The following is a 19145-nucleotide window of genomic DNA, read 5'->3' as shown; positions in this document are numbered from 1 at the left end:
CTCATGTCAAATTGTAGTCTCCAATGGTGGGAGGTGGCTGGATCATGGGGATGGATTTCTTATGAATGGTTCAGCATAATCCCCTTGGTGCTATTTTCATGGTAGTGAGTGAGTTCTTGCAAGATCTTGTCATTAAAAAGCATACAGCACCTCCTGCCTTGCTCTCTCTTGCTCCTGCTCCTGCTCCTGCCGTGTGAAACACCTCACTCCCTCTTTGCCTTCTGCCATGATTGGAAGCTTCTTGAGGCCTCCTTAGAAGTAGAAACCACTATGTTTTCTGTACAGCCTGCAGGATCATGGCCAATTAAACCTCTTTTCTTTATAAATTACCCAGTCTCAGGTATTTCTTTACAGCAGTGCAAGAGCAGACTAATACAGCTATCTTTCATTTCTAGCCGATTTTAAAATTAGCCTCTTTATCTTTGGTTTTTAGCAGTGGGTGTAGCAGGGTGTGAGCTTCTTTTAATTTATTCAGCTTGGGTTACACAATGCTTCTTAAATCTGTAGCTTGATGTCTTTCATCAGCTTTGGAAAATTCTCAGCCTTTATCCCTTAAATATTGCTTCTGCCCCATTTTTCCTCTCATCTCTCTCTGATCCTCCCATGTTAGATGCTTTTAAGTACAAGCCACATAACTTTTATTCTCATTATTGTAGCTACCATCTTTATACTCAATATGATTCAGACTGGATTATTTCTATGGACCTGCTTCCAGCTCACTAATTTTCTCTTTAAGTCCAATCTGCTGTTAAAACCCATCTGTTGAGTTCTTAATTTCAGAAGTATATTTTGGATCTCAAATTTCCATTTAATTGTTTAATAAATTTAAGTTATCTGCTGAAATTCTCCATCTTGTAAACTATATTCTTGAATATATTAATCACAATTATTTGAAAGTCTATCTGAGACTCCAACATCTAGGTCACCTTTAGGTCTATTTCTATTATCTTGTTTTTCTTGTAGTCTGTTTCTTAGATGCCTGGTAATTTTTAATTAAACTTCACAGATCATGTCTCAAAAATTTTAGAGGCTGGGTTCTCTTCTTCCAGAGAGGACTCACCCGATCTTCTTGAAGGCTGCAAACAGCATAGAAGCACTTCACTTCAATCCAGTCAAAGACTGAGCTAATTCATGCTAGTTAGCCATCTTTGTAAGGCTCAGACTACTTCTGTTTTGCCTACACTTCTAGGGTGTAGTCCTCCCACAGCCTTAACTGAGAGCCTGGGTTGTTTCCTAAGGTCCTCCTCCTTGGCATATCTGAATGTAAACTGTTAGAAGCAGCCAGGTCACATCTTAAATGCTTTGCTGCTTAAAAATTTCTTTCAACAGATACCCTTAGTCACCACTCTTGAGTTCAAACTACCACAGATCCCTAAGGAATGAACACAATGCAGCCAAGTTATTTGCTACAGTACAACAAAGGAGACCTTGGCTCCAGTTCTCAGTAAGTTCCTTATTTCCATCTGAGACCTCATTAGCCTGGCCTTCACTGTCCATATCACTATCAGCATTTTTAGTCACAAGTATTGAACCAGTCTCTAAGAAATTCCAAACTTTCCCTCATCTTCTTGTCTTCTCCTGAGCCCTCCAAACTCTTCCAACCTTTGCCTGTTACCCAGTTCTAAGGCTGTTTTGACATTTTCAGGTATCTTTATAGCAATGCTCCATTCTTTGGTACCAGTTTTCTATATTAGGTCATTTTTGTGTTACTGCAGAGAAATACCTGAGGCTGGGTAATTTATAAAGAAAAGAGGTTCTGCAGGCTGTATAAGCATGGCACTAATTATCTGCCTGGCTTCTGGTAAGGGCCTCAAGAAGTTTACAATCATGGTAGGAGGCAAAATGGGGGCAGGTATGTCAGTCATATGGTTAGAGCAGCAGAAAGAGGGCAGCAGTTTGTGTAATATTAAATCTAATGCTAAATCTTTGGTAAGCATGGTTACCAGTTCCAGCTCCAAACAACTCTACAATGTAGATTATTTCCTGTTCTCTGAAGGGGAAGCTGAGGCAACAAGCGGGTAAAACTATTGCCCAAAGTTCCAAAATTTGAGGCAGGGTTGGAATTGAAACTGAACAGCCTACGCGTGGAGATCTCAGCTTGAAACCATGTTCTAATGAACACAGAGCTTGATGGAACCATGGTCCTTAACCAGCTGGGAACTGCAAATTACATGATCGGGAGGTGGAGGGGCAATTTACCACAAATTGTACCTTAGCAGAGTTCATCGTACTTCTTCACTCTTGACATTTAAAGATCTTTCACAGTTGATTGTGAAGCAGGCCAACTCCACCTCTCCCTGCTTCCTTTTGAGGGAACTGAGAGAGGGGCCTTTCAGCCTCAATGCTGCAACTTGCCCTCCCTCTCTCTCTGCTAAAATGATAGGAAATGGACTTGCAGGTGGGAACCTTCTCTTCTGCTACTGAGAACACAGAGCAGCCTCTTGCTTATAAAGACCTCTAAAATCCCACAGATTTTAAACCTTGAACTGGGGGATTGTCAATACAGTCATTTAACAATCATTTTAATTTAAACAAGATTTGAAGTCAAATGCAAAGCAAACATGGTAAAAGCCAACTCTACAAAGAGAGAAAGAAAGGCCCACTTGGGAAGTTCAGAACAGCACTGGTCTCTGAGGAACAGTTTTCATAAGCCTAGAGAAGAATCACAGCCCTGACTTACAGAGGTCAGAAAAATAGTCCTTTTGGATTGGAGGTCCAAACAGCAGAAGTTCCTGGGGCTCTAGAGGGCAGTCAGCTCTCCTATGTACAGAAAGGAGCATGGCTGAGACGTTGTAACTGTCATTTCTACATTTCTGTTCTGATTTGCTGTTGTCATTGATATTATTTGTATTGACAGAGAGGTTGGGCTTCGAAACATTTCATCAGGGGTTTCTAATCAGCTCAAAGATACCAGCTTTTGGACTTGCCCTCTACTCTTCACTGCCTCCTGCAGTTATCTTGCCAAAGACATTGATGAGAGAACAGCCTGAGGTTGCTCTTCTGGCTTTACCTTTAATAACTGCCTCACTCCAATACGCTCTTCTCATGTGTCTCCAGCTACAGTGGAATGACTCTCCCACTGTCTCTGCAAACTCAACACGAATTCATCAATTTTCCCACAGAACTCCTGTCTTTTCTATTTCTTTGTTACTCTCATCCCCAGGACTCTGTGCTATATTATTTTACAAGTGAGGTAGAGTTCAGATTAGGAAGAAGATAAACTGCAAAAACCTTAACCGATAACATTGTCTGGGCTTTCACTTTCAGAAATCCTTCAAAGACAATGTAAAACTTCATGCAGAAGACTGGAAATCCTGAGCTCACAGACCCATTCTGAGCCTACATTCCACTCTGCCTGCCAATATTTCTCTGCACCTGTGTCTGGAGGCCTGGAGCGCTGCTCTTCACATCTCTAGTGAGTCTCTACAAGTAAACTGGCAGCAGCAAAAGGCAGTGTACTGTATCAGCGATGACAGGGACAGCCCTCACACAGCCAACAGCCACTGAAGAAAGGGCCCCTCTGTGCTCATGGAGTCCAAGACCCAAGTCTTTATGGATGGAGAAGCTGAGGCCCAGCAAAGTGAAGAGACAGACTCAATCAAAACAGAAACCAGAACTCAGGCTCCTGGCTCACTGTTGACAGGGCTTAATACAGTGTTTACAGATGTTTGGATTTCTTAGAGAACAAAGACATTATACGAATGGTGGCTGCTGGATCACGACAAGAAAGGAGCATTAATTAAGAGGGTTCCAGTTCACCTACAATTGCAAATCTTATATAAAAGAGGATATACCAGTTTTACTTTGTTTTGTTTTTGAGATAGAGTCCCATTCTGTTGCTTAGGCATTCTGTTGCCCAGGCATTCTGTTGCAGTGGTCTCTCTGCTCACTGCAGCCTGGAACTCTCCAGGCTCAAGGGCTCCTCCCACCTCAGCCTCCCAAGTAGCTGGAAATACAGGCATGCACCACTGTGCCTGGCTAAGTTTTTAAATTTTTCATAGAGATGAAATCTTGCCATGTTGCCCAGGTTGGTCTTGAACTCCTGGGCTCAAGCGATCCTCCTGCTTTGGCCTCCCAAAGTGCTGGGATTACAGGCGAGAACCGCCATGCCCAGCCTAATTTTAATTCTTAAACACAAAATCTGTCAATACCAAGTGGGATCCCAGCATCCATAATTTTTTTCATATTTATGTAATATTGATCAAAATTTTATTACGATAAAATGCATATAACATAAAATTTAGCATTTTAACATTTTTTAAGTACACAGTTCAGTGGCATTAAATACACCCATATTATAATGAAAGCATCACCACTATCAACTTCTAGAACTTTATCCTCATCCCAAATTGAAACTTCATATCCATGCAACAATAACTTCCCATTCTCCCCTCTCCCCAGCGCCTGGCAACTACTATTGTACTTTCTGTCTCTATGAATTTTACTATTTCAGGTACTTCCTTTAAATGGAATCATAGGATATCTGTCCTTTTGTGCCTGGCTTATTTCACTTAGCATAATGTTTTGAAAGTTCATCCACATTGTAGCATGTGTCAGAATTTCCTTCCTTTTTAAGAATAAATAATTCCATTGTACGTATATATCATGTTTATACATTCACCCGTCAATGGGAATTTGGGTTGTTTCTCCTTTTTGGCTATTGTAAGTAGGACTGCAATGAACATGAGTGTGCTGATGAAGATTTTAAAAACACAGGAATGCAGCCTTGTGACTCATATCTACGTGTAGACACGGCTGAAAGATAAATAGGTGTGCCGTAAGTACCCATTCCACATAGAAGATCTACATCATCTTGATATCCTCCACCCAAATTAAACAGTCAATATCTGTAAAGATCAGTAGTGACCTCATAAGACCAAAGAAGTAAACAAAAGAGGAGGAGGAAGAGGAAGAGGAAGAGAAAGAGTAGAGCACTTCAGCAGCACATACACTAAAACTGGAACTGGATATGGAGAAGATTATCATGGTCCCTGTCCAAGGATGACATGCAATTAGGTGAATTAATGCAGAAACAGAAAATTAAATATCGCATGTTCTCACTTATAAGTGGGAGCCAAGTCTTGGGAACACACAGACATAAAGATGGGAACAACAGACATTGGGGACTCTAATAGGAGAGAGGGAGGGAGCGGGGGGCAAGAGCTGATACATTGCCTATTGGGTACTTTGTTCACTATCTGAGTGACAGGATTAAATGAAGCTCAAACCTCAGCATGATGTAATACACCCTTGTAACAAACCTATACATGTACTCTCTGAATCTGATATAAAAATGGATTTTTTTAAAAATACAAGAGTAGGAGAAGGAAGGTAGGAAGAAGAGGAGGAAATTAAGAAAAGAAGGAGAAAAAAGGAAAAGAGGAAAAATCCTTGACATTTGCCTAAAATCATGGGAAATTTTGAAGTCAGTTCTTGAAAACCTGATCCTGGTACCTGATGCACAGAACAATAGCCCCTAGGGTGTCATCCATGCAACTCCTACCCAAGAAGGTTCAAATATCATGAACCCACTCCAGGAACTATTAGCTACAGACTAGAGGCTTTGAATAGGTTGAGTCAATTCTAAGGGAAGATGCATTTAGCACTAAGAAAAACTCACAGAGGTTTACAGGGTCCTGTTCTACCTACATCTTAAAACATTTAAGCCCTCTGATCTAACTCATTATGGGTTTAGAAAGACAGCAGGAAACACACATTGGTGTTTCTCCTTTACTCCACCTCCTCTTTCCTTTCATTTACCCAGAGTTAGATGAATTAACTCCAAGATTCTACCTAGAGGCTCCAAACGACTACTTTAGGGCCAGGCATGCTGGATAATGGCTATAATCCCAACGCCTTGAGCAGGGAGAATAGTTTGAACCCAGGAATTCAAGATCAGCCTGGGAACCATGGCAAGAGCCCATCTCTACAAAAAATAATTTAAAAAATTAGCCAGGTTGACTGGGCACAGTGACTCTTGCCTATAATCCCAGCACTGTGGGAGGCCGAGGTAGGCAGATCGCCTGAGGTCAGGAGTTCAACACCACCCTGGCCAAGATGGTGAAACCCCCTCTACTAAAAAAATAAAAATTAGCTGGGCGTGGTGGTTCATGCCTGTAAACCCAGCTACTCGGGAGGCTGAGACAGAAGAATCCCTTGAACCTGGGAGACAGAGGTTGCACTGAGCCAAAATCGTGCCACTTCACTCCAGCCTGGGTAACAGAGTGAGACTCTGTATCTAAAAAAAAAGAAAAAAAAAAAAAATTCAGCCAGGCATAGTGCTGCACATCTGCAGTCCCTGCTACTCAGGAGGCTGAAGCAGGCAGATTGCTTGAGCCCAGGAATCCGAGGCTGCAGTGAGTTATGATCACGTCACTGCACTCCAGCTTAGGTGACAAAGGCCCTGCCTCTAAAAATAAAAGAAAATAAAAGGCTGTTATAGAACAAATAACACAGTACTGTCAGGCTCACTTTGGTAGCAAATACATCAAAATACAGGGCATTTTGAAGGGCCTATTTCTGTGCTTAAAGTTGTCAAGAGCTTAGCAAACTCAGTGGAGGCCTGGATGGGTCATCGCAATTTGCTGGAATAGTATATGGATAGGATGATTATGCTCATAAGCATGCCAGCAGCAATGGTTAGGGCTCACATACTGTAACCTTTGCTCAGGTGAAGCTTTTATTTTTATTATTACTTTTTATGTTGAAGTTTCCTTAACTGTTAACTGGGGATAATAATAGGCCCTACCTCACAGAGCTTTCACTAGAATTAAATGTATGATATGTAAGACACGAAGAATGGTGTAAGCAGTGCTGGGCATGGTGGCTCACACCTATCATCCTAGTCCTTTGGGAGACCAAGGCAGGAGGATGGCTTGAGGCCAGGAGTCTGAGACCAGCCTGGGCAACAACACTACAAGACCCTGTCTCTAAAAATAAAAAATAAAAAAAATCATGGGGCGTGGTGGCCCGTGCCTGTCGTCCCAGCTACTCAGGAGGCTGAGGTGGGAGGACTGCTTGAATTCAGGAGTTTGAGGCTGCAGTGAGCTGTGATCTCACCACTGCACTCCAGCCTTTGTGACAGAGCAAGACACTGTCTCCTAAAAAAAAAGTTATTATCTAATGTCACCCTACTTCAAGCACCCAAGAGGCAAACCTGACCTGTCAGTTCCTCAAATACCATCACTGGGTTCTATTACCGCATCGGCTCTTCTGCTGCACGGACTGCCCAGTGCCAGTCTCACAATTCGGTCCTTACCCACTGATGTGGTTTGGATTTGTGTCCCCGCCCAAATCTCATGTTGAAATTGGAGGAGCGGCCTGGTGGGAGGTGACTGGATCATGGGGGTGGATTCCGTCATGCTGTTCTTGTGATAGTGAGTGCATTCTCACAAGACATGATGGTTGAAAAGTGTGTGGCACTTCCCCCTTCTCTCTTTGTCTCTCCTCCTCTACCATGGTAAGATGTGTGTGCTACCCCTTCACCTTTCAGCATGACTGTAAGCTTCCTGAGGCCTCCCAGCCATGCTTCCTGTTAAGCTTGTGGAACTGTGAGTCCATTAAACCTCTTTTCCGTATAAATCACACAGTCTCTTTATATCAATGTGAAAACAGACTAATACACCGTATTTCGAGGTCCAGCTCAAACCTTATCAACCCCATACACCTTTTCTTGCTCCCTTTTGTCCCTCAGGAATCCCTTTGCATGAATCTCATACTGTTTGATGTTACGGTTACTGTAACCAAGACGTTAACAAGAGAGAACATAAAAGTACTTTGCATGTTGTAAAGCAAAACACAGATGTGATTTTTTTTTTTTTTTTTTTTTTTTGAGACAGAATCTCACTCTGTAGCCCAGGCTGGAGTGCAGTGGCACCGTGTCGGCTCACTGCAACCCTCCGTCTTCTGGGTTCAAGCAATTCTCCTGCTTCAGCCTCCCAAGTAGCTGGGATTATAGGTGCCCACTACCACGTCTGGCTAATTTTTACATTTTTAGTAGAGATGGGGTTTCACCACGTTGGTTAGGCTGGTCTTGAACTCCTAACCTCAGGCGATCCACCTGCCTCGGCATCCCAAAGTGCTGGGATTAGAGGCGTGAGACACCGTGCCTGGCCAATGTGATTTTACTGACAATAGTGATACCATCTTATCTCCACACCAGTATTATGTGTGGCATGAGGTCAGGGATCACATCTATTATCTGTTTTTCCCATAGTGCTTTCATTATCAAATTTGTCAGCCTTTTTTTTTTTTTTTTTTCCACTTTAGGATGGGTTCTTACTATGTTGACCAGGCTGGTCTGAAACTCCTGGGCTCAAGGAATCCTCCCACCTCAGCCTCCCAAAGTGCTAGTATCACAGGTGTGAGCCGCTGTGCCCCACCAAACATTTTCAATGGATGAGAAAATGATAACTACTGTAGGGTGAGTTGGTTTACTAGGTGGGTTTTCTGTAGAGAGGTCACCGAGGTAATGGAAAGTGTGATGCAGATGTGTTATGGGAAAATGCAGAATATGTTCAGATCATGGCTGTTTTCCATGAGGTCACTTCACAAAGCTCCAAGAAGCCAATGGGTGGGCAAGTCAGGAGGCTGTTCAGCCTCTCTCAAGGCTTTTTGAGCCTTCTTTTCAACTTAAACCAGGTAACTGCTCCAGGCTTTGCTTCCTACTTTCTATTTCAAACCTTCTCTCTCACATCTAGTTTCCTGGTGTCTACATGTGTCAGTTACCATTCTGAGCTGTAGGCAACAGAAACTTTGTCTTACTCAACCTAAAGAAAATGTACTAGAAGTATAGTGGAGGCTCACAGAACAAAAGAAGCCAGACTGCAGGCTTGGAAAAACACTGGAGTTAGGTAGGAGAGTTCTAGAGCCTAGGCATCAGGAGCCACAGCCGCCATTAGGCCAGAGTGAGCCGGTAACTACTCTTCCTAGAAGTTGTGTTCCTTACATCTTTGACTCACCGGCCAAGTCAAAGTCCTAAGGGAGAACATGTGATTGGCCAGGCTGGGTTGCAGGCTCATGCCAGGCTGCAGTGGGAATGGAGGTGGAAGATCTGATCCTTTTGATTTCTGTCCTAGGAAGCAGGCACTATGTCCTATCAGAGCTATACACAGCAAGGTAAAGACGACTCCCTAAAAGGGAAGGAGCTTTCAGGGGGTCACCTTGACTCGAGAAGGGGAACTGGATGCTAATGGCTAAGTGACCAAAAAACAGCTACCACACTATGCTTCTAGGTCTGCGTCTGGATTCTCTCTTCTAGTCTAGCTCACCTGGACGGATGACTCACGTGCACAACTCCCTGTATTGTGACTCTACTTCTCCCCAGGAGGCTGCCCTTCTTTCTTGGTGGCATGTGCTGCTGCCTGAGAGCAAAGGATGTCACACCCCATGGTCCTGGGATGCTGACACCCAGGCCCAGTGCTCTATGCTCATACCTATCTGGAGGAAGGGGAGAGAAGAGACAGAGGTGTACGCTGGGTCTGCGGCCTGGAGCTCAGCACATTGGAAGGTCAGAGCAGAGAGAGAGGTTGCAAAGGAAAGTAAAACAAACTAAGTTAGCCCTGCAGCCATGCTACTCTGTCTCCCACCCACCAGGCACTTAGTGCTAAGGAGAGCAGAGAGGCCTCAGGAAGAGCAATCTCCATTTTAAGCTCTGTTGTCTGGTGCCACTATCTGCTAAAGATAGCGTCTATGCGAAAGGAACAATGAAAAGCAAGGGGAAGTTTGGTAGGCAGAGGCATTTCTGAGAAAGTTCTCCGCATTCACCATAATACAAGACAGGAACTGCCTTCTTTCTGTCCGTGGTCTTTGTCATCCTCCTGTGACACCTGGAACTGTGACAGTCATCTTGTGACCATGAGGGAACAAACCTGAGGACAAGAGGCCACTCCCCGAGGATGCCAGAGAAAAAGGGACTCAGATTGGATCCTGGGGATGTTGCTGGGCCATTTCATCAACCAACCTTGGAACCTAGAAAGTCTTCCACACTTTCTGGTCCATCAGACAATACACTTGATTCCTGTTGAAGATGCTAGTAGTTCTGATTTCTGTTACAACTGAAATCGTCCTACCTGATACAGCTTTCGAGCCACTCTTCTAAGCACTGGGCACAATCTAAGACCTGCTGACATCATCCAACTGTGGAGTGCGAGCCTACAGAGGGAAATTCTTCCCATCCAAAAAAGGAGAAGGCTTTCTGCAGCTGCACAGTGAATGCATGCCTCAGGCCAGCCCTCCTATTCCTTATCCTTTGTCTTTTTTGGACAAGAATCATGTAATTTGGGACCATAGATATTGGGTAATTACTATGGCAATGATTAGGGATTCACTTCAGGAATAAGGAAATATAATTATAGTCCCATTTCAGCTTGTTTCCATGACAACAGGGGCAATTGCAATTGATCAGCAGTTTTCTTCCTAACTAGATTCGTGAGTCTCATTCAAATGAAATGTTAAAGAGCAATTAAATACCCTCATCAAACAAACTAGAATTGCTGGAAGCGACTGGAGTCAGATTATCTGACTTAGAGGCTCATCCAGAGCTTGGGTATTCTATCAAAATATATGGTACTTGATAGGCTATAGTGTACCAAATTATCTGTTAATTACAAAAGAAACCGGGTATGTCATATAAATTCAAGGAAGAGGAGGAAAGTTTGGAATCTCAAAGGGAGAATCTTAGAATTGGAAGTCAGAGGGTCATCTACTGCAGTCTGTAAAGTTCAGTCCTGTGTCTATAGCACCTAGGACAAGTGATCCTCTAACTTGTCTCTAAAGTCCACTTCACAGGCTTCCATGCTATTTATTCCACTCCGTTTCCCCATGTGGAGAAAGATCTTTTCATAAACCTCTGTAGCTGTCATTTGAATCAATTTTCCTCTGGTTAATGCTCTGGAAATAGTAGTCATCAATATTCTCTTTATCTCAATACTAATATTAACCTGCTTTTTAAAGTGCTTTATTGCAGATAGCACAATGTCATGTGCATTTTTGTCCTTCTAGTAATCCTGGGAGATGAAGGGGCTAGCTAGGTTAGGGTCACACAGCTCTCGAGTGAAACACCTGGCTTCCCGAGAGGTCCCTAGCTCCTGTTCTGCTGCATTTACAACATATTGTATCTCTAAGAATCGCTATACCTCAGCAGTCCCCAACCTTTTCAGCACCAGGAACCGGTTTTGTGGAAGACAATTTTTTCATGGACAGGGGGTGGGAGGATGGTTTCAGGATGAAACTGTTCCACCTCAGATTATCAGGCATTAAACTCTCATAAAAAGCACGCCACCTAGATCCCTCGCATGCACAGTTCACAATAGGGTTCATGCTCCCATGAGAATCTAATGCCGCTGCTGAGCTGATAGGAGGTGGAGCTCAGGCAGTAACGTCCCCTTGCCTGCCACTTACCTCCTGCTGTGCGGCCTGGTTCCTAACAGGCCACAGACCAGTACTGGTTCACCACCTGGGGGTTGGGGACCCCTGCTATAACTGATTCATCAACCTTCTTTTTCTCTCTAGACTTCTTCAGCTCAGCTCTGTTGATTTTCCTGCTTAGTCCCTAATTTTTATTTAATTTTTATTTAAATAAAATCCCTAATTTTATTTATTTATTTGCACCTTTTCACCATTCCCTATTCAATTTCAGCACATTCCATGTTCCTAAGGATAGAGGATAAACAATCAAGTATAACAGGTCCTTTCTGACTTCATCCTCTGAAAAGCAGCAAGATCAGGTGAATCAATGCACACAAGGATAAGCAGGGAACCTGCACTTCACTATAATTTCACTGGTGACATGATGTCTCATGACACCAACTGTGGATTCTTCTTTTCCAGCAGGTCAGAGGGACTGTGATACTCTTTACCAAGGTGGGAAACTGGAGGCCAAATTAGATGAACACTGACTTGTCCAGTGGGAAAAGTCAGTATGGCGAAGAACAATAATCATGCATTCATTCACTGAATAAATGCTTACTGAATAGCTGCTATGTGCCAGGCCCAGCGTTAGAGGCTGGAAATACAATCAATGGCAAGTCACAAGGCTTACTTTTAGGGAAAGGTCAAGGAAGCTGTGAGAACAATGTCAGGGGGAGGGGCCTGATCTAGGCTGAGGGAATCAGAGAAAGCTTGCTCTCCTAAAGAAGGCAAATTTGTGCAGAAAACTCAAGGATGGAGAGGAATTAGACAAAGGAAGGAGGTGAATATGGGGAATGGGGCTATTCAAGAAAAAAGCACTACCATGTGCAAAATGGGCAGGCTTGGATTGTAGTCACATTTCTAACATTAATAGCACTGTCACCTCTTTGAGCCTGTTTTCCCCATTTATAAAGTGAAGGTATGGGATCAGGACTAAAAATTACCCTAAACCTTTAATATTTTATATTCCCACCAGCAATGTGTGAGGGTTCCAATCCCTACATATCTTCATCAACACTTGTTATTGTCTGTCTTTTTTGGTTGTAGCCTTCCTAATGGGTGTGAAGTAGTATCTTGTTTGTGGTTTTGATTTGCACTTCCCTGGTGGCTAATGATGTTGAGCAAGCATGGTTAATGTGTTAATTGATATTTTTATAACTTTTGTGGAGTGATGTCTATTCGAATCTTTTGCTCATTAAAAAAACTGGGAGAGAAGGTCATTTTATTATTGAGTTGTGGGAGTTTCGTTTTTTATTTTTACCTATTCTGAATATGATTTACAAATATTTCCATCCATTCTGTGGATTGTTTTATAACTTTCTTGATTGTATCATTTGTAACACAAAATTTAATTTTGATGTAATCCAACTTTTCTGTTTTTCCATTTGTCGCTTGTGCTTTTGGTACCTAAAAAACCACTGCCTAATTCAAGGTCGTAGAAATTTACTTTTTTTTTTAAGAGTTTTATAATTTTAATTTTTTTTTTTTTTTTTTTTGAGACGGAGTCTCGCTCTGTCGCCCAGGCTGGAGTGCAGTGGCCGGATCTCACCTCACTGCAAGCTCCGCCTCCCGGGTTCAGGCCATTCTCCTGCCTCAGCCTCCCGAGTAGCTGGGACTACAGGCACCCGCCACCTCACCCGGCTAGTTTTTTTGTATTTTTTAGTAGAGACGGGGTTTCACCGTGTTAGCCAGGATGGTCTCAATCTCCTGACCTTGTGATCCGCCCATCTCAGCCTCCCAAAGTGCTGGGATTACAGGCTTGAGCCACTGCGCCCGGCTATAATTTTAATTCTTACATATAGGTCTGTGATCCATTTTGAGTTAATTTTTGTATATGATGTAAAAAGGGGTCCAATTTCATTCTTTTCCATGTGGCTACCCAATTGTCTCGGAAATATTTGTTGAAAAACTCTTCTTTGCCCATTGAATTGTCTTAGCACTTACTGAAAATCGATTGACCACAAATGTAAGAGTTTATTTCTGGACTCTCAATTCAATTCCATTGTCTATATATCTATCCTTATACCAGTACCGCACAGTTTAGATTACTGTAGCTTTGTAGTAAGTGTTTTAAATAGAAAGTGTGAGTCTTCCATCTTTGTTCTCCTTTTTCAATAATGTTTTGGCTATTCTGGGTCCCCTGCAATTCCATATGAATTTTAGGATCCACTTGCTAATTTCTGGGGGAAAAAAAGACAGCTGGGATTTTGATGGGGACCACATGGACTCTGTAGCTCAATTTGGGGAGTACTGTCATCTTAACAATATTATGTTTTCCAGTCCACGAACATGGGATGTCTTTCCATCATTTCAGTCTTCCTTAATTTCTTTCAATGATATTTTGTCATTTTTAGTGTACAAGTCTTTCACTTCCTTGGTTAAACTTATTCCTAAGTAGTTTATTCTTTTTGATGCTATGTAAATGGAATTGTTTTCCTAAGGTCATTTTTAGATTATAAATTGCTAGAGTACGGAAATACAATTGATATTCCAAAAACTCCAATCTTGCATCCTATAACCTTGCACAATCTTGTTTATTAGTCTAATAGCTTTCTGTGTGTGTATTCCTTAGGACTTTCTATATATACAATCATGGCATCTACAAATACAGTTTTACTTCTTCATTTATAAGATTAATGCCTCTTATTTCTTTTTCTTTTCTAATTGTCCCAGCTATAGCCAACAATATAGTACTGTAGAATACAGTGTTGAATAGAAGGAATGAGATAAGAAACCCTTGTTTTGTTCCTGATCTTAAGGGGATCACATTCATTTTTCATCATTAAATATGATATTAGCTGTGGATTTTTCAGACGCTGCTTATCAAGTTGAAGGAGTTTCCTTCTATTTCCAGTGTTGTCTTTTTTTTTTTTTTTTTTATAAATCGTGAAAGGATGTTGGATCTTGTCAAATAGTTTTTCTGCATTTATTGAGATGATCATGTGGTTTTTATCCTTTATTTTATTAATATGGTATATTACATTGATTGGCTTTTGTATGTTAAACCAACCTTGCACTCCTGGGATAAATTCCATTTGGTCATGCTACTTAATCATTCTTACATGTTGTTGGATTCAGACTACTAGTTTTTTCTTAAGCATTTTTGTGTCTATTATCATAAAGGATATAGGTCTGTGGAGTTTTTTTCTTGTGATATCTTTGCCTGATTTTAGTATCAGGATAACACTGGCCTCACAGAGTTGGAAAGTTCCCTCCTATTCTATTTGTCATATTCCTTCTTCCATGAAAATTTCTGCTTATGCCATTATCTGACAGGTTCATGCCTTCCCTCTCAGCTACTCCACGTCCTGCCCATCATTTGGAGCCAGCTCAAGGCCTCCTCAATCCTGAACCTTTTCCCGACTGTTCCAGTCCAAGTGAACTCATCCTTTCCAGAACCCCTTCACATCTCGCTGTGCTTACATCTGGCACTTAATATAAAGTGTTGTTGTTATGCATGATGTAACAAACACTGGGTGTTCAGTAGAAACTGGAAGTAGGACAAGTAGAATCCCAGTAAGTAACAGAGCCTCAATCAGGCAGCTGGAGGTAGGCAGACATCTGAGCCTAGTGACTCAGGACCAGTATGATGATGCAGGGCCATATGAGTAACTCCCTAGTGAGGCTGCAGCCTCCTTGAGAGGCACAGTAGTGGATGCTTAAGAATGCACTCTTTATTGCTTGAATAGTGGCTCAGGGATTTATAAGCTGTATGACCTTAGGCAAATTACTTGCTAGCCTTAGTTTTCTCATCTTTGAACTGTTGATAATAATATAAATCTTAAATAGTTGTGGTAAATATTATATTAGTTCACCTATGTAAAAGTTAATACATTGTATTAACTTCAATTAGTGGTAGCTTTAATACATGCCATTGGATATTCTCAGTGAAAAAAGGGTCTATGGTCAAAGGAATATTGAAATACTGCATACTACATCCTTCTTCCTAGGGATTCACAGGACACATTCCATAGTAAAAGTTCTGTGGAGTCCCACATAAAGAATCCTATTTAATTTGTTTTTGCTCAGAATTCCCCAAACCTATTTACCAAGATGACCCTCTCCCTCTTTTAAAATTTAACAACTGTTTTAAGACACCTTTGGAAATGTAATATTAGTTGTGTTTAATTAAGAAAAGAAATCACATTAGATTCTTAAAAACGGATCATGTTTTATTGCTTTGCTTTTCCCAAGGAATGTATAATTTAAAAGCAGCAGCCTAGGAGAGATAAAGGCTTCTAACCTAGAGAAAGAAAAGAATGCTTTTGAAACCCAAAGGAAATGGGAATTTTCAGGCAGAAGGAGCAGATCAATAAGGAGCTATTCTTGGTCATGGGAACATTTCTAGAATTACAGATTCTTGGGAGTTTGACGGGATGTTAAAGTTCAGCTCCCTTAAATTCCCACCCAGTGCAGAAATCCCACCTTCACTGGTCTCAATCTTTTTGGGGACATGCCAAGTCTCCCATTTTTAGGCAGTTCTAATTAGGAAATTCTCCCTCACGTTGGGCTGAAATCTACCTTCTTGCAACCTCTACCCAAAATCATGTTAATGGAGCTTTGAGTTTTGTGCTTTTGTAAGAACTGTCCATTTTGGAGATAGCAAATAAAACGCACAGAAAATTTTTTGAATCATTACACAACATAAAGTAATAGTCTGTTAATTGAACCATGAACTAAAAATAAGAATTTCTGAAAACAACATTTTTCATTTTCTCCATCTGTAAATAAGGCATATAATTAGAAGCTCTGGTATACCATAATCGACATATGTAGTATTTACTTTATAGGTGAAATTACTTTGCAATTGTCAATTCCCTAGAAAAGATAAATACATATTTTAAAATTACTTCTATTTTCCTGTGTTTCTATCTTTTTTTTTCTATGTTGTCCAGGCTAGAGTGCAGTAGCCATTCATAGCCATGATCATAGCGCATTACAACCTTGAACTCCTGGCTCAAATGATCTTCCCGCCTCAGCCTCCCGAGCAGCTGGGATTAAAGGCACTTGCCGCCACATCTTGTTGTGTTTCTATCCTAATTTTTTTTTTTTAACTTTTACTTTAGGTTCAGGGGTACATACAAAGGTTTGTTACATAGGTAAACTCATGCCATGGGGGTTTGCTGTACAGATTATTTCATCACCCAGGTATTAAGCCCAGTAAATTATCTTTTCTGCTCCTCTCCCTCCCCTCACCCTCCACACTCAAGTAGATTCCAGTGTCTGTTGTTCCCCTCTTTGTGTTCATGAGTTCTCATCATTTAGCTCCCACTTATAAATGAGAACATGTGGTATTTGGCTTTCTGTTCCTGCATTAGTTTGCTAAGAACAGTAGCCTCCAGCTCCATCCATGTTCCTGCAGAAGACATGATCTGGTTCTTTTTTGTGGCTGCAAAGTATTCCATGGTGCATATGCACTACATTTCTTTATCCAATCTGTCACTGATGGGTATTTAGGTTGACTCTGTGTCTTTGCCATTGTGAACGGTGCTGCAGTGAACATTTGCATGCGTGTGGCTTTATGGTAAAATGATTTATACTCCTCTGGGTATATACCCACTAATTTTTTAAATATTTAAATTGACATTTAAAAAATTAATAGTTCAAAGTTATCCTTTTATATCCTTACTTATGAGATGAATTTATTATAAAAAGAAGTGTTTAATAAGAATATAGGACACATCTCATAAATGCAGGTTTGTAGACAAGAGTCAATAATGAGGACAGGTGACATTATTAGAAATGTAGCTATTTGATCCAATGTGGAATTTCCCAAGGCTTTGTAAAACCTAAAACCTTAAGGAAAACCCCAAGAAGTTAACAGAATATAAGACTTAAATGGGAAGAGAACCTCCAGGGTCCAGGTTCCTGTAAGAGTCCAACACAGCTCAACATGAAATCAGACTTGGCAAAACTATGCTATACCTACTACACTATAAAAAGGGTGGGTTGTGTTTCCATAGAACAGTCCCTCTAAGGGAGAACTTTCCAGACTTGACCTCATTTTGTATTAAACTGCCACTTACTCTCATTTTACTATCTGTTCCTCATCCTGATACCGTGAGGCCAAAAAGTTCACACTCTTATTTTACAACTGAAAACCTGAAGTAAAATCAAAATGTATTCAAACTGCACACTCCTTGACTATTCACTGCGACAGTATCCCAACAGCTGAGTGAGTTGGCACTAGCTGTGCTCTCCTTTCAGTTACATCTTTCCCTGTGTCAAATTAAATGATTTTCTTACCCTACAGAGTAAAGACAATAGAAAATAAACACAAAGTGTCAAGGAAAAGAGTCAGTATCAGGATTAACAAATGATGTTGCTGAATATTTGCTGTAAAACTTAATGTGCACCTCTGGTCTGAGGGTTTTGTAATTTGGACACAACAGCGTGTTCATTGGAATTTACTTACTGACACACACCACAGAGGATATTTTTGTCTCTGTCCTTGAAGCACGGTGAGGATACCACAGATGATACCATCTATTCCTTCCGCTTAGCTTATACAGTGTCAGGCATTCACGGAAAACTTTTTTTTGAGCACGTAATACAAGGCTGAATGAAACCTAGTCCCTGACTTCGTGAAACTGACAGTCGAGTGAGAAAGACAGACAAGCAAATCAAATTTCCATAGAAAGTGACAAGCTCTCTGCTGAAACCAGGCACACGATGCTAGAAGAACATAGGCAAGGGCAAATAAATCAGATGGGGTTGTCGGAAAAGGTTTCTCAGAGGAGCTGGTTTCTAAGCTGTCAGTCTCGGAGTTTAACCAGCTCTGACTCTGACTTCAATTCCAAGCACTCAGGTGAGAAAGTACTTCCTGACCCTACTTTTCTGAGTTCCTGACACTGTCACACCCAGATTTAGTACCTGTGTTCTAAGAGGCGGGGAAAGAAAGAAGGAAGGAAGGGAAGAAAGGGAGAAGTGGGGGAGGGAGAGAAGGAGGAAATGAGGGAGGGAGGGAGAGAGGGAGGAAGGAAAGAAGGAAAGAAGGAAAGAAGGAAGGAAGGAAGGAAGGAAGGAAGGAAGGAAGGAAGGAAGGAAGGAAGGAAGGAAAGGAGGAAGGAAGGAAGGGAGGGAGAGAGGGAGGGAGGGAGGGAGGGAGGCAGGCAAAAGCTCCATCATAGACAGGCTCCAGAAGTTGCTAGAGATGGTCAGGGGTATAAGGGGTGACCACTTGTGCCTGAGCAACCTGCATCCTCAACAAGAGTATAAAGTCTAGCCTATGACACCCTTTCTCTTTGTAAAGCAATGGCATAAGGAAATACAGTCTTCTTCAATCTGAGGAACCCTGGTGAGCCAAGCCAGTGAAATGTTGCCTCCTTCCACAAACAAGAGCAGTGAAATGAATGGCCAATTCCTGTGCACTCCCAGAAAATGAGGTCAGACTCATTTGCTAACTCCCCAAGGTGACTGACTTCTCCATGCAGAATACACCAAGTCTTCCACGTTCCCAGAGATGGAACCAATTTGTGATCCTTTTTTTTTTTTTTTTTTTTTTTTTTTTTTGAGGCAGAGTCTCACTCTGTCACCCAGGCTGGAGTACAGTGGCATGATCTCAGCTCACTGCAACCTCCACCTCCCTCCACAAGTGATTCTTGTGCCTCATCCTCCTCAGTAGCTGGGATTACAGATGCACACCACTACACCTGGCTAATTTTTTTTGTATTTTCTTAATAGAAATGGGGTTTTCCCATGTTGCCTAGGCTGGCCTCGAACCCCTGACTTCAAGT

At 41.7% G+C, this 19145-nt stretch overlaps 1 protein-coding gene and 1 non-coding gene across 5 annotated transcripts in view; one reads left to right on the top strand and one right to left on the bottom strand.

Moving 5' to 3' along the window:
- CRACD (capping protein inhibiting regulator of actin dynamics) overlaps positions 1-19145 on the bottom strand; it is a 279136-nt gene that overhangs the window by 37888 nt on the left and 222103 nt on the right. The window lies entirely within an intron of this gene.
- On the top strand, positions 4932-5036 carry LOC126955823 (U6 spliceosomal RNA). Its single transcript, XR_007726114.1, has one exon. It is a non-coding gene; the product is annotated as a U6 spliceosomal RNA (small nuclear RNA).

Source organism: Macaca thibetana, chromosome 5 (genome assembly GCF_024542745.1).
Source record: "Macaca thibetana thibetana isolate TM-01 chromosome 5, ASM2454274v1, whole genome shotgun sequence".
NCBI classification, from domain to species: domain Eukaryota; kingdom Metazoa; phylum Chordata; class Mammalia; order Primates; family Cercopithecidae; genus Macaca; species Macaca thibetana.
The sequence above is the reverse complement of the archived record's forward strand: the minus strand, read 5'-3'. Positions and strand labels throughout refer to the sequence as shown.